Source organism: Canis lupus, chromosome 22, assembly GCF_003254725.2.
Source record: "Canis lupus dingo isolate Sandy chromosome 22, ASM325472v2, whole genome shotgun sequence".
NCBI classification, from domain to species: domain Eukaryota; kingdom Metazoa; phylum Chordata; class Mammalia; order Carnivora; family Canidae; genus Canis; species Canis lupus.
This window is the reverse complement of record NC_064264.1, coordinates 48,549,770-48,566,315: the sequence shown is the minus strand read 5'-3', so window position 1 is coordinate 48,566,315 and position 16,546 is coordinate 48,549,770. Positions and strand designations below refer to the sequence as shown.

At 43.0% G+C, this 16,546-nt stretch overlaps 1 protein-coding gene across 8 annotated transcripts in view; it reads right to left on the bottom strand.

Moving 5' to 3' along the window:
* The window catches only part of FARP1 (FERM, ARH/RhoGEF and pleckstrin domain protein 1), a 288,775-nt gene that overhangs the window by 162,771 nt on the left and 109,458 nt on the right, over positions 1-16,546 (bottom strand). The gene's annotated exons all lie outside the window — the stretch shown is intronic.

Sequence of the window (16,546 nt, the reverse complement as noted above, 5' to 3'; positions counted from 1 at the left end):
GGAATCAGCACTCAAAAATTGCTTGAACAAATGGGAGCAATTTATGTGGTTATGGAAATCTTTCTATAAATGAGTGAATTTAATTTTTTTTTTTTTAGATTTGAGAGAGAGAGAGAGAGAGAGAGCGCGCATAAATGCATGGGGGGAGGGGCAGAGGGAGAGAGGATCTGAAGCAGACTCCGTGCTGAGCACGAGCCCTACATGGATCTCGATCCCAGGCCCCTGAGGTCATGACCTAAGCTAAAACCAAGAGTCAGAAGCTCAACCAACTAGGCCACAGAGGAACCCCTGATGAGTGAATTTAAATGTTTCTTTCTAGAGGAAATCCAAGAGCTCAGATACAGTCAAACTATATCCTGACCTGACAAATCAGTTTGAACACAATAAATACTTATAATGTTGAGCCTCTTCTATTATCAAGGAGCTTTTGCCAGCAAAACAAATTATCAGAAAATCTTAAAACTAAGAACCAAATAGCAAAATAACCTTCATGTAAACAGCAAGTGGGGGCTGCCCCCTTCTTCCCACGTCTCCTTCTCCCCACCCCATCCCGCAAGCTGGAAATGCACCCATGCCAGCGGTGGGGCAGTTGCGGGAACCCATTCCTCCCCCTCACACAGGATGTGAGGGGTGTCCTCACTCAGGTCTCGGGAAAGGAATGGGGGTTTGCTAAATCCTGTCCAGTTACATCATGGAGTCCAACCATTCCTTAAGCCACCACGCTCTGATTGGGAAATTCTGTCTTGGGATTCTGAGTCCTGGAACTGATTTATTTTAGTTCTTCTGTAAACCAAAATCCAACCGTAAAAACAACATAATAACATTAAAGGCAATGTGCAACAAGAAGAAACGTTAGCTCTGCTCCCTAGACCCTAGACCCTAACGCGATCATTTATAAATGTGTTTAGGTGTTGTGTTTGGTTTACTGGTACAGTATCTTCACATAGCTTTCGTAATCAAGGCTGCCATCTCATCCCATCGCCTGCTTTTCCTCACTCACTATGATGCTCTAGTAGGTGAATCAACAGCTCTATAAAACAGGCAGAGGGGAACACGGTGTCCAAGGAGGAAGTCTTGTTCTACAACGCTGCTTATAAATCCTGGACACCCCAGGCAAAATCTGCAGGCTCTGATGCTTCCAAATGTCTTTTTCTGAGACTCTGAAACATCCAATAATCTAGAAGCTGATCTCGTCCTTGGCATTTTGGGTGCTCATTCCATCAACTACATTAATAAAGGAAAGGCTGAACACAGAGATCTGGCCTCCAATTATGCTTAACGACACTGGTGACAGGCATGGAGCCATCAGCGCTGGCCAGACCTGCCATCCTGTACGGGCTCAGAACGTTACAGGGAGCTGTCACCCTCAAAGGGCAACTCCATCTGCCTCGAGGCCTTGGAAGAAGGAAGCTGACTTTGAGCGTTACATCCATCCTGTCCCCCCACCTCTGTCATTTTACATACAGATGGTACCTTTTGCAGCTTCTCCATGAAAACACTTTTCAAATGCATTAATAAATGCATGCCTGGAAGAGTGTTTTCTGTTTCTCCAGGATGTTTAAACATTATGCAACTCACTGCTCCAACCCAGAAAGTGACGGAGCGGGTGGGGGGTTAGACATTAGCCAGTCATCAGGCAAAAGCTTTATTCTCTCCTCAGGCCAAAGTGACCAGCCACCAAAGGCAACCACTCACATTTTATATGAACTAACAATCATGATAGTTTAGCTCAATCTTTTGCAGATACAAGAAGGGTGCGGGGTGGAGGGGGATTTCCTTTCCAAATGCAAAAATGTTACAAATTACTCTCCTTAGACCAGCATTTTTCCTTCCTAGAAACTTGCTACATTTTTGCCTGAGGGAACCAATTAAAGCCATTATTTTTGTTGTTGATTATTTTTGAAACATACCAAATTATCGCCAACCTCCACAATAATCACTCGTGGCCAGTCCTATTTCATTGATATCCCTAACGACACTCACACACATCCATTTTATGTGGCAGCACATCCCAGACACCATTTATTTAATGCATGAATAACCCAGTGTGTTAAGTCTACTTTAGAATGACAACCTGAGTTCACTTGCTAGTGTTTATAAAATTCTGTGGCAGGAGAGACAAAGTTAAGGCATTAACTTACTAGAGAACCACATGTAGGAAATTAAAAGGAACCACCCCTTCTGATCCCTCACTGCCGGAGAGTTTAGAGAGAGATTTGCCAGTTGAATGCAGCTGTGCATCACGAGTGACTTCACCAACCCAGCCCCAGCACAGCAAGATGAATACAGTTGCATGTGGCTGAAGTTTACTTTATAATAAAATCACGTTTCGGAGTGCCTGGGTGGCTCAGTGGTTGGGTGTCTTCTGCCTTTGGTTCAGGTCATGATCCCAGGGTCCTGGGATGGAGTCTTGCATCAGGCCCCCTACTACAGGAAGCCTGCTTCTCCCTCTGCCTATGTCCTTGCCTCTGTGTCTCTCATAAACAAATAAAATCTTAAAAAAAAAAAAAATCATGTTACTTGGAAACCAATTAGCCAAGTATCTATTATTTGACCTGAGTTAAAACCTCAAAAGAGAAATGACTGCTCATATTTATTTGATGTGCAGTTAAAATCCTAACTTTTTCTGTTTTAAAGTAAGCTCTATGCCCAATGTGGGGCTTGAATTCATGGGCCTGAGATCAGGAGTCAGATGCTCTACTGACTGAGCCAGCCAGGTGCCCCAAAATCCTAACATTTTTTTTAAAGATTTCATTTATTTATTCATATGAGAGAGAGACAGAGACAAAGACACAGGCAGAGGGAGAGGGAGAGGCAGGCTCCCCACAAGGAGCCCAATGCAGTCCTCCATCCCAGCCCCTGGGATCATGCCCTGAGCTGAAAGCAGACACCCAACTGCTGAGCCACCCAGGCGTCCCAATCCTAACTTTTTTTTTTTTTTTTTATGATAGAGAGAGAGAGAGAGAGAGAGAGAGAGAGAGAGGCAGAGACATAGGATAGGGAGAAGCAGGCTTCATGCACTGGGAGCCCGATGTGGGATTCGATCCCAGGTCTCCAGGATCGCGCCCTGGGCCAAAGGCAGGCGCCAAACCGCTGCGCCACCCAGGGATCGCCCAATCCTAACATTTTTAAGGAGGTTTTTACTTATGTGAATGGTACTAGTACCTTTATTTTGACACAGAAGATTCTGAATGGTCAAGACCAATGTAGGAGCGGATTAGTAATAATTTTGCTAGTATTTTCATGCTTAACTGAAATCCTCTCCATGGGATCATCCAGGCCCCTCTGATTTCTTATTTTCAAAGATTTTATTTATTTATTCATGAGAGACAGAGAGAGAGAGAGAGGCAAAGACACAGGCAGAGGGAGAAGCAGGCTCCATGCAGGGAGCCTGACATGGGACTCGATCCCAGGACTCCAGGATCACGTTCTGGGCCGAAGGCAGACACTAAACCGCTGAGCCACCCAGGGATCCCCCAGCCCCTCTGATTTTACGAAGAAATGGCCAAGGGAGAAGGGAGGAAGGGAGAGAGAAACAAAATCTTAAAAAGATACACTTCTATGAAAATATAATCTAAAACGAAGCAAAGATTTTCAGACAAGCTCATCTCCTATAGGTAGTGAATGAATAAGGACTGGCCCCTTGCTCTCTCACTCAGTCTCTGCTGATCAGGACAGGGAAACCCAAGGTCAGTTAAGAACCCATAAAACTCCCCATTTCAAAGAGAACCTGACCAGCCAGCACTGCATCTTTCAAAGCCAGCATGCTGGTGTGCACACCAAAAGCTCCAGGGAATCTGAGTATCTTGGGGGTATCTTGTGCCTTTTTTTTAAATCATTTTTCAGCCTTTCACATTTTTTCCCTCCAGAGATCACCCTGACAAAATAACCAAGCTTAACAGAGGATGCCATCTGAATAAAGTGTGAGGAGGGGGGAAAAAAAATCCCTGACAAAGCAGCAAATCCATGCATATATTAGTGGAGATGGTGTTCACACTGAGGGCATGGCTCCCTGGGGGAGGCCAAGGTTAGCAGCCACACTTAGCAAACTCCTTTTCTTCTTTATGTTTTTAATCCTTGACCACGCAAAACTCTAGGTTTTGCCACTTTTTAAACAAAGGCTGATTATAAAGCAGCTCAAATCTTTCACCAGCTACAGCATTTCCTTTTGTAGTAGAGAGAAGATGGGCTTTACCAGGAGACAAGGGAGGTTCAAATCCCGGCTCTACTGGTCCCTCCGCAGTTTAACCTTGAATTCCTCCCCTGGAAGTCAGAACCATCCGACTTCACAAAGCTTCGTTTGTGTGGTCTCTGACTTTCTATTTCCCTACACACAACCTGAGGATTCTATTCAACGCTAACAAACAAAACTTCTTGAACGCCTCTGGGGCCAGACACCACTGAGGGCAGGAAGCCGGGAGTCCTGGTCCTTGCACAGCTCACAAGAGCGTGGCAGTGGTTCCTCTGGCCCTACGCAAAACTCGAAGTACTTCTTTCTGGTACCTTCTCACGGCCCAGCCCCTGGCTTCTTTCTGCTCTCATGGCTCCAGTCTGTGCTCAGTAATTATCACTAATTATCTCTGAAATGTGAGCTGATATGAGCTCAAATGCAAGAGTAGCAATTGTGGCTTCTCACTGCCCCACAGAGACACCCTTAATCCAGGCCAGCACCCGGGACTCTGAACCCCAACCCCAACTCTTGGACAAGATGCTCCAAGCAGCTCCTCCCAGTTAGACAGCTGGCAAAAGTGCAACCTACTAAGTGCTCTTCTTCCCCCCTCTTCACACTTTAATATGGGGCCCCTGAGCACTTAAACAAAGATCGCTTAGGCTCCCAAACACAAAGGTCAAGACAGGAAGTGAGAAGAAAAACGAAGACTGTATTTCACTTGGTCCCCCAAGTGAAAATTTCCTCTTCTCTTTTAGCTTCAACTATTCTCTGTAACTGTTGGGCTTTTCGCGGGCGTGCAAAGAGTGGTATCTGTGGTACTTTTAAAATAATATATTTCATTGGTGTAAGACAAGCTAGACTCAGCAGTGAGGCAAGTGTCCAGGAGATTGGCTTGTCAACACTAAGGGAGCCTCTGGCAAATGCCACCAAATGCTTCCCTCCTTGCTCTCTACCTGTATTTGCAAAACTTTAGTCACTGGTGTTACTGTTTGGAGAATGTCCAGGCCTATTTTGTAAAGCATTGTGTCCCTAACAACCAGTCCTGCATCTAAACCACAGCTGACTCTCAAATATTTATGAACGAAAGAAGTAGGTAGGTCCTCCACTTCCTTGAGTAATTGTAAGAAGGCTGGTTTCAACTCTTCTGTCATCCTGACCTGTGAAACTGTGATGCCAACACAAGTATGTACTAATATTCAGAGAGAGCGAGCTCCAACAACCGTGATCTGCCTTTTCCTACTTCATGCTTTTGGATTCAAAGGACAACAGAGTGAAACCCTGGGGGAAATTATGGATCATAATTATGTGAAGAGAGTAGCTTTCTGGATTCGTACATTGGCCTTCCAATCTCGGGCCACCGCTTGGCTGGGTCCTCACACTATCACTACACACAGTCTCAAAGGAGTGATTCACTAAATTTAAAAAAAGGAAGAAAAAGAAAAATTAACACACGCACACTCAGTTTCAGCTTCTGAGCCACCTCAATTCTCAGACTAAGAAAACTGCTCTCATCACATAAGAAAGTTGGCTACATAACAGATATAAACCATGACAATATTCACATTTTCTCCTTACTGTTAAGAAACCCATAGGCCCAAGGTGGAGACACTTGCCCCCAGGGCAGCAAACCCAGTCTTAATTGCAGTTTCAACCTCTCCAGAAACAGAATTTTAAGCCAGTCAATTTGAAATTTTCTGGTCAACACCAAAGAGATAATCTGTCACGCGGGCCCTCTCTGTCCCCTAAAAAAAGAGGAGTTAACCGAGGCAATTAGACGCCCCCCCTCCCCCCCCTTCCCACAAAAGGAAGGTGATCTTGCCTAGAACAATCCTTTTCTTTTGCTAGTAACTGCCTTGACCCATCTTCCTTCCTGCAAAAACCTGTTTTGCATGACTCCTTGGAGCATCCCTCTACGTGCTCGATGGGATGCTGCCCGATTCATGAATCGATTAAATAAAGCCAATTACATCTTCAAATTTACTCGGTTGAATTTTAAGATTCCCCAGTAGGCTTAGTTAGGCCATTATGAAGCTGGTATCTGTGAACTCATCAGTTTCACATCTCTACAGCTGTTAATCACAGAGGAACTCTCAAGATCCCACGCACTGCCCAACATCTAGGAGAGGAGTGAACATTTAACAAAATGGATTTTTCCAAGAAAAACATACTGAGACTTTATAAATTACTAATAGTTTAAAAATCAAGACCCAACCAAGCCCGTGGACACACACATTTAAAACCAGATGTGCCACCTAGTATTGCCCACATAAAGAATTTAGGACAGCCCTCAAGAGCTTTTGAAAATAAGAGCACTGGATGTTATGCTATAATGCTGGCAAACTGAACTCCAATTTAAAAAAAATTTTTAAATTAAAAAATTAAAAAAAGAACAAAACACATTTTGCCAGATTTATTGGCCATGTGTTATTGAAGATACACTAACAGCTCAGTCTCCACAGAGAACTGTGATAGACCCTGACCAATCGGGAAGGGGTAATGATGGTTTATTACACGTCTTCCTACTGGTCAAATGTGAAATCTACTATTGAACACTGACTCTAAGTTTACCTACGAGTAAGGATTAAAATCACCTGTTCTCAAAGCTTCTCCACTGGATGCAGTATGGCTGGACTTGGTGGTTAAAAGTCTTAAATAACCACTGGTTTTTATTCTTACCTAAAACCAGATTCTTAACAAACCCTCCACCTAGTCACTATGTTCCAAATAACCAAGGTGAAAAAAAAAACTGTTAGCTAAATTTTCTCCTGACTATTCCCTTAACAAACAGCAACAAGGCAAAGAATCAAGCAGTCACTGGACACATCACATTGGCCCATGAGAAGGACAAGATTCCTGCCTCTGAGGGAGGAACTTGTCCCAAGAATTGTCCCAAGAATTTAACATTAAAATTGGATTTCATGGTATGTTAGTTGCAGAAATATTCTTACTTTTTGGAGATGCACTCTAGAGTATTGAAGAGCTAACTAAAGCTTTGTGAAAACTTGTCAGCTGTACACTCGTCTTTTGTGAGGTTTTTTGCATGTATGTTATATGCCTCAATTAAAAGTTTATTTTAAAAGAAGAGTGAAAAAATAAATAAAAGAAGAGTGAAAGATGTCAATGGTTCAACAGGGGAGCCTGGGTGGTTCAGTTGGTTGAATATCCAACTCGGTTTCAGCTCAGGTCATGATCTCATGGTTGTGGAATCGAGCCCCATATCAGGCTGTGCACTCAGTGTGGAGTTGGCATGAGATTCTTTCTCTCTGCCCCTCCCCCTGCTGTCCTCCCCCTAAAATAAATATGTAAAACCTTTTTAAAAATAAATAAAAGGTTCAACAAATAGGTATGATGGAAAATGGATAGATGGAATTCAGGCAAACATTAATTGCTGAATAAAAGGAATGGGTATATAAGGGTCATGTTTCTGTAGGGTAGTTGGTTTTTGTTTTTTTTTTGTTTTTTTTTTTTTTTAGATTTATTTGACAGAGAAAAAAAAGCACAAGCAGAGGTAGCAACAGAGGGAGTGGGAGAAGCAAACTCTCCTCCAAGCAGGGAGCCCAACCATGGGCTTGATCCCAGGACCCTAAGTTCATGACCTGAGCTGATGGCAGACACTCAACTGACTGAGCCACCCAGGAGCCCCTGTAGGTTTTTAATTCTTATAGGAAAATCTAATTGGATTCCCTATGTATTCACACAAATAGTTTAAGCAAATACAGGAAGAGCCCTCATGCACAGCCAGGTCTCTAACCAGAGGTAGTGTAAGCCTGTTGTGAGAGAAGAAGACAGGAATGCCCCTAAAGGACCATGAATTATCTAAGCTCAAAAGGGCTTAAAACAACCTCCACCTCTTGAAGTGCAAGGACAGAAATGAGATTTGTTTGAATTACACAGAAGCTGGAAACAGGAGAAAAATGGGTAAGAGAAAGAAGAGTAACTGAAGGAGCTGTGACAACCAAGAGGAAAAGATGCACATCACCCAAATCAAGACAATGGTAACAGTCTCCAGAGAAGGAAAGAGCGTGATCCCCAAGAATATATAAGTGACACACATGTGTCTCCATTCATCATGGTTTTACAAAAGTAGAATTCTTTCTGGAGGAGAACACCTGTATCTGAGCCTTTGGACTCTTGATTTGAATCCCAGTCCTGACTCTCCTAGACTTCCGAGACAAATCCCTTTTGAACCTCAACCACCAAAAGCAGAGATGGGTATCTGCTCCATGTATGCTGGAGCTGAAGCTGTGAAGAGGACCCAGGCAATGCTCGGCTTGACAGACAGGAACAACTGGAATCTTCTTGAGGGGGTACCCAGGGCAACATCCGAACTTTGTAAGTGCTGGTGGCTTTTAAATTCAAGCTTATTTTCCTCTTATATTGAAAGACTCCATTAGGACTTTATTGTTTACATCTGGGTTACCCATGTAACTATGTCCCTGTTCACCAGTTAATTAAAGAGTAAAAACAAAAAGTAGCTCAATACATTCACCTGCAAAGATCATCATTAAGAACTGCAAGTGAGAGGGCGCTTGGGTGGTTCAATCAGTTGAGCATCAGACTCTTGATTTAGGCTAAGGTCATGATCTCAGGGTCCCGGGATTGAGCCCCATGTCAGGGCTCCTCGTTCAGCAGGGAGTCAGCTGGAGATTTACTCTCTCTCTCCCTCTGCCCCTTCCCCACCCCCCTCTCTCTCCAACAGATTAATTAATTTAAAAAGAAAAATAATTCCAAGTGAAGAACATTCACTTCTATGGGGTTGATTCAGACAAAGTAAGGACAGCGTATGTTACCATAATTTTAATATTACAACAAAGCCAATAAACTAGCAAAATTTATTAGATACTATGGATCCACAATAATGCTATACACAGGGTCCCTTAAATCAATTCTGAGGAGGGGTAAGCAGAACCTGTGTCAACTAGACTTGCTTTGGGGTTGGCAAACATTTCTTGTAAAGAGCCAGACAGTACCTATATTATGGTCCACAATCCACATGGTCTCATTGTAACCACTCAGCTCTATTGCTGCAGCATGAGAAGCTGCCATGAACATGTCAACAATGGGCTCGGGTGTGTTCTAATAAAACTTTATTGATGGCACTGAGATGTAAATTTCATGTCATTTTCACATGTCATGAAATACTACCCTTCTTACTTTTCAATCATTTAAAAATGCAAATGAAATATAATTTGTTTTATAAGATGAAAAAGTTCTGGCAACTGGTTGCCCACAATATGAATATAATTAACACTGCTGAGCTATATGCTTAAAAATGGTTAACATAGTACATTTTACGGTATATATATTTTGCTCTAATTAAAAACTGTTAGGTCAAAAAATAAAAAAAAAAAAGACCATTCCTGGCTGGTAGGACTATGAGCTGATATAATCTCCTGGTATTACTCAGAAATAGGATGTGAAATGTACTACTGCTTATCAACCCAACATGACTAGAAACCTGACATCAGAAATCACTAGATAGCAGTTTCCATCCCAGGCCACAGTGAAGCAGAAAGTCCTGCAGTCTTCTGTGTGAAGGCACAGACATTGCTTGGATTCCTGTCATATTTCTGCAGCCTCATCTGAGGGCTTGTGAACAGAGCAGCCTGTCCCTCTGGGCTGTGAGTCTACTGAACTGGAATCCTCCCCTGCAGAGGAAAACTGGATTTGAGTAGGGGACCCACACATTGCCTCAGCAGCCATCCACAAGGCCCTTTAGGATGATGCACATCCAAATGTCCTGGCATGCAGAAGGGGCTGGCCAAAGCAGAGGGCTCAGGGGGAAAGCCAAGTACAGATGTGACCCAAAAAGTTTGGGGGCCACGAGCCTAGGCTCTGAAAGCATTTACGTCACCATCAAAGGAAACATGGCTTGCATTTCCAAACCCCACGCTTCCCATGTCCACACCAATAACCAGATGGAGATAGAGATGCCAAGTTTTTCTCAAATCAGTGACTGTGACCCAGAAAGACAAATCCCAAGGACAACTGCAGCCGGCTGGGCCTGTGATGCCACAAAACCAAACGATCAGGTCAGAATGTGTGGGGTTCGTTAAGAAAAAATAGTGGCTCTTGCTGCAAAATTGGTCTGTGGCTAAAATTCGTTTACACAAAAACATTTTTTCTTCCCATGATGTTAATTTGTTGAATGCCTACATAAAATATTAGCCCTCTTCTCCATGCCTTTAACTCCATCCTTTTATAGTTTTCAATGATGGGTTTTATTAATACTCAAAGAGCATCTTGGGGTGGTTTTTATTCATTAATCTACATGTAATATCTGGAAGTTCTGGAAACTGGTTTGAAATCTGGGACTTACAGAAAATTTTCCAAAGGTAGCGGTTCCAAACAGTGACTCATGACAAACCTAAAACCCTCCCTTTGCCACCAACCAAGCAAATGAGTAAGCTCTGTTAATGACCGAGCTTCATGAATAGGAACTGTGATTAATTTGATGTGGACAGTGTGCTGGACCCTGGTGCCTTATCTACATTTCCTTCAAAGGACAAAGTTGGTATTTTTATTCCCATTTTGCAGAGAAGGACAATGCGGCCCAGAGAACAAACTTGCCCAAAACCACACAGCTAGTAAGTGGTTGGACTGGGACTGGAGCCCAGATCTTTGACACCAAAATTGATGCTTCGCCCCCCTCCCTCTCTCTTTCACTGCCTTTCAGATAGATTAAACAGAAAATCAAATAATGTGAAAACCACTGTTAACGTGAGCTGGAAAACGATTTTAAGCAGCAACCTCCTGGTAACTCATTCTCACTAGGTCTCTCGCTCCTTATCTATAAAGGAATGAGTTGGCACAAATGGCATCTATTAATTTCATGCCTTTGACACCAATTTTTCCCCCATTAGCCAGTCATGCTAGGAAAAATGGAAAAAAGCACTTAAAAGTCATTTAGCTGTTTTTAGTTTATTTTTCCTGTCACACAGAATGATCGACATCACTCCTGGGAATCAAGGGATTATTCTGGCAGGGCAGAGAACTTTATAAGCCGTCACAGAGAAAATCAACTAGTGCACCATTTGATGTTCAGCTTCACACAGAGACTTACTGACATCATCTACCTCTGCCATAAGACTGACTTCTGAGATGGCATTCCCACCCCCCACAGGATCCAGGGCCTCAAGCAGAAGCCCAGTACACATTTGTTGTTGAAAATACAGTGGAAATAATCACCTTTACAATGCAGCAGTAGGAGCTGGGTGTAGCCCAGAGAAGCACGATTAAAACCCCCTAACTTTAGGTACCTGAACAGCTCAATAGGAATATATATTCACCAGGAGGAATGTGTGTGCCATGTTGTAACCAACACCACTAATATGGAAAGACTGAATTCTATTGTCCAACACCACCTGGACGCACCCAGGGATTCAAAACACCACACATTCAGATACGTTCAATGATACCACTTTTCCTATGCTTAGCCCCCTGCATACTTTGCCAAGTGTCTTCAATTCAGCTGAAGAAAATGTTAAGAAAATCATAAGGAAGATACATATACAATACATACCATCTTTATCTAAAAAACAAAAACAAATGTAACACAAATGAGTTAATCCACAGTTCCTCGAACGCTGGTCAAGGGTCACCTGTCCCTTAAGGTGAGGTTCAATAACAAATCACATCTTAGATCAAGAGATGGCACGACTTCCCAAATGAGATGATGTCCCAGCAAGGTTTTGAGGGGGAACAGCTTTCCAAGTGGGGGTAGGGAAGAGGGGAGAGCATGAAAAAAGCATTCCAGAAGGAGAACACAGTATATACAAAGGTGCTACCTTAGCACACTGAGTAATGTGTTCGGGGAACCAGAGATGGACTACTTTTACTGGAGCGAAAACTTGAGGGAAAGATGGATGCTCCCTAAGTCACCTGTGGGAAATGAGGCAGGTATTTATAGTTTCATTTCATTGATTAGGAAACCAGAACAGAGGCAGGCAGACCAAGGCCTCTGTGGGAATTGGGCTAATGCCTGCCTTATACTCCACTGGCCCTCCCCATTCCAGGGCTTAGGGCTCCATGAATGGTACCTTACTCAAGTATTTTCCCCAAGGTCACTAGTGAATCAATGACTAAGTTAGAATCAAGGATATGCCAATGCTTAGAACAAAAGTCACTTTATTTCCAAACTAGGTAGAGATAACCAGTGAAGTTAGGGAAAAGACCTAAAAAGAAATGATGGGTAAAGGACAACCACTAGAGGAATGTCACAGTATAAAAGGTTCAGATTCATAAACATGAGATCAATTCTAAGAAGATAAATATCACATAATGCTTCAGGATGTTTTAGATGATGGATGTGCCATGATTCACTCAATCCCATGCGGCCGCCTAGTCCAGGCAGCTTGATTTTTGCACATAGACTGAGCCATTCCTTAGAAGAAATCCCTTCAAAGAGCAATCACTAGTCAAAAACGCATAAGGTTATGTACTTTTATAGGAGATCATAAGATTTTTTTCTCTATATTGCTCAATATTTTATGACTTTTGAATGGGCATAGATTTTTTGAAAACTGAGAATAGCTTTTAAAACAGAGTCAAGTACAAAGAAAGGTAAAAGAGTATATCCACCACTCAGAAATGACAACACTTTGTCACATTTGGTTCAGGGTTTGTTTGTTTTTTAATAAGTAGAAATAAAACCTCATAAGTAAAACTATTCCCATTCTATCTTCCTATTTGTGTGTTTTTCCAATATGTTTTATATACACACATGCACACACCCCTACAGAAATATAGAGAGCTCTTTGTAGGTATGATTTTTAAAAATGAATTAAACCATTCTCATCATTCAAAAATTATGTTCTTGAGATCTATGTTGATTTACATAACCACAGTTTACTCCTTAAATTCTGGCACACTGCTGGTTTAAATACACCATTCTCTATATATCCAACTCGTTTATGGATATTTAAGTTGTTTCCAATTCTACTCCTGAAGATCAATTTCAGTAATAACTACCCTTATATTTATCTTCCTGAGAGATAGACAGAAATTCTCTCTAGATGTGAACACTGTAAACAAGAATAATGTTGAAGAATGTTGAAGGCTCTGTATTAGGGAAGTCACATGGTTACACTGTCTGCGACACCTGGAACACCTCTTGTTAGGAATGTCACAACCTATACTATACCATGATAATACCTGCTGCTCCAAAAAAATACCCACTACCTACCTCCTCCTCAACCTAATGAACAGTAATCATATGATTATGGTAACTTCACTTGGGTCTTACAGATTATTGGCTGTATTCTCCTCTGTCCCAATTTTACTTGAAAAAATATTCTAATTAAAATTCACATGCAACTAACACGAACAGCTATCACATTGCCATTTTAGCACATTACTTCAATCCTGGCCATGCCACCAGGTTACCCCCAGTGAATACAAAACGCACAGATTCCATGAACGCTATGCCTGGATTGACCAATTCCCATTAAAACTCAAATTCAATCTCTTCATTTTAACTGGAGCTTTTTGCTAGTCCTCTCAACAAGCCTCGTTTTCCATGATCTTAAATGGAAAAAACACTTGATCACCTCACCCAACACAAGAGGGAAGTCACAATCATCAGCTGCCCTCCGGCTGCCTAAGTGGCCCTAAAATAAGCCAAGTGCATCTTGCATTACACGTCTGGAGCCGGGAGGAAGACGAACAGCTGGCAAGTAAGAATAATGCGGTACTAACCTATAGGAAGCACAACCAGCACAAAAGAGGGCTGCTGAAATCATCCACCCAGACCAATTCAAACCGCGTGCTGCTTTTTCCTTCTTCCACTCCCCCCACCACAAGCATGTTATATATTGGTAAGACAGCATCTTCATTACAAGCTAAACTCCCTTGCCACATACAATTTTCCATGGTCCTCAGCCCATTCAAAACAAAAAAAGCTCCCCAGGCCGGAAGTACACAGTCATGCAGATTTATGGACGCTGATTTAACTCTGCAAGGAAGGAATGCCACCGGGTCAAAGAAGGGAGGTGGTGAAGAAGAGGGCGTGGAACTAAAGGTTGCATCCATGGCAGGTAGAGACAGGCACTAGGGTTTCTTTCTGAAAGGCAGGAATTCCATCACTGCACCCTACCCCAGGATGGACCAGTTCATAGCAACTCCCCATCACTGCAGCCACCCGAGGGGACGGCTAGCACCTCCCCCTGGGACCCTGAGCAATGCATCCTCTCTCCCCTGGGGCTTCCCCTAGAAAACAAAGGTATGAGACCGCACATGTCCCCTTAGCAACACAATACCTTAGGGTGGGGATCTCAGAATCCCATCCTCCCCAGCAACTGCCAACATCTGTCCATCCCTAATTCCAAGAAGCCCTCCTAAAATGCACGCCCCCCCCCCCCCCGCCTCCCCGCAACAGTGCAGGAATTAAATGCAGACATAAGCCTCCAATCAATCATGCAGATCTCTCCAGAGCCTTCTCCTGTAGCCTGTGTAGAACTGATTAATATTGCGGGCCTTGACTCTCTCCAGCCGGCAGGGCTCTGGGATGGTGCCTGGCCCTTTGCATCCTGTCTGTGGCCTCATTTAACACTCCTCTTGGCCGGATAAATCTGGCAAGCGGCAGATGAGAAGTCACTTCCAAACACTGGTCAGCTTCTTGGCAGAACAGGGGGATTGAAACAGGAACATAGTTCCGTGTTAGAACCCCCTGCCTTGGGAGAACATGAAAAACCAACTCCAGCTAAAGCAGGGGGATTCTGAGAATAATTCTAAAAAGGCAGGTGGAGAAGGAAGGCATCCAGACAGTGTTAGTAAGACAAGCACTTGTAGGTGAGTTTGAGGTTTACTGGCATTGTTTTGCTTTCACGGGTCCAGAATTGAGCTGGGCTGAGGCCCAGACCTCTAGGTACCATAACTTTGACCTTTCCAATGTTTGCATGGTTTATCTGGGATGCAGGAAATACTTGCAGTGGCTGAACCCATAAAGATGCAGGTGGCTATAATGCCTGAGTCTTGTGTTTTTTAATGGAAGAAGCTGAAAGAGAGCAAAGAAACATTTCAAATGAAGCAATGTTTCACCGATCAACCAGTACTAGGGGACTTCCAACGTGATTAACAGTATCTTAAAAAAGAAGACCAGCTTTATACATTTCAGACACCAGATGAGCAATGAGTGACCAAAGACACAAAAGTAAGAATGTATTATACCTTCCTGTGGGGTCCAGAACCACTGGGGTCAGCCAATGTCCAAAGTCACAAATAATCTATTCAGTCAACTAAACTTAGAAGCACAAAAATCCTCAGAGGCCGAAGAGACCAACAATTAAAAGTAGAGTGCTCCCTCCCTACAGCAGGCAGGCACTCAGAATGTAAGAGAATCATGAAGTAAAAATTGTGTTAAAGAAGCTGAGTGCTGTTTTTTTGTTTTTTTAATTGCATTTCCCCAATATAAAGACTGGTCATTCTAAACTTTTCCTTGGAACCGACTTTTCATTAGGACACACAGGAGTTTACTAGTGTAGCCCAGAGGGCTAAAAGTAGGAAAGAGCCTGAAGGATTATTCCAATTCCCCTGTTTTATGAACATTCAAACTGAAGTTCAAAGGCAACTGGCCCCAGGTCGCACAGCAATTCCCAACATACACACCCCTCTTCGAGGTATTATTAAACACCCCATTTCTATGGCCCCCCGGACTATTTCCCAGACTCCTCCCCCCTCTCCATCCAACCAAAATCTTTGGCCTGAAGCTTAAGCCAAGCTCCACATGACTCACACCAACAACTCTTTCCCCTCTGAAGTGCGTAAGAGATCAAGTTTCCAAGAAACCATCTTGTTATTGGAATTTTAAATGCTGCCATTTTTATAATCAAACACTGTGAAACTTGCTGAAGAGGGCTGTCTGAACTGCCAGAAGCCAACAGGCCTCGATGACACAAAGCTCCAGTCTCTCTGGCCACATCTAGGGCAGCCCAACACTGGGGGGGCAGGTGGGTACCGAGAGAGGCTACATGGAAGCCCCTCACCAACCAAATTCTAAGACTAATTATAGACCAGCAGATGTGTACTGATCCAAAAAAAAAAAAAAAAAAAAAAGAAAGAAACCAGAAATGAACATTTTAAATTCTTGAATTAATTACCAAATAAAATCACATAAATATACATGAATAATCCTACCAGGTGGCAATATTCCTGGGCTGCTTCTATGGAATTTGTCACTTCATCATGAGGGCAAGAAAGGAGGTGTCGGCAGACGGTTTGGTGACGGACTCTGGCTTTCTTCTTTGCTTACCGTCTTTGCAAACACTCTGATTTTTCTACTTAAACCTGTACTCCTGGAAGCTTTACCTTCTCAGGTTGAATGACGATGCTCAGCAGTCTTATGCACTATCTAGATGTATTGACCCATCCTTCACACAA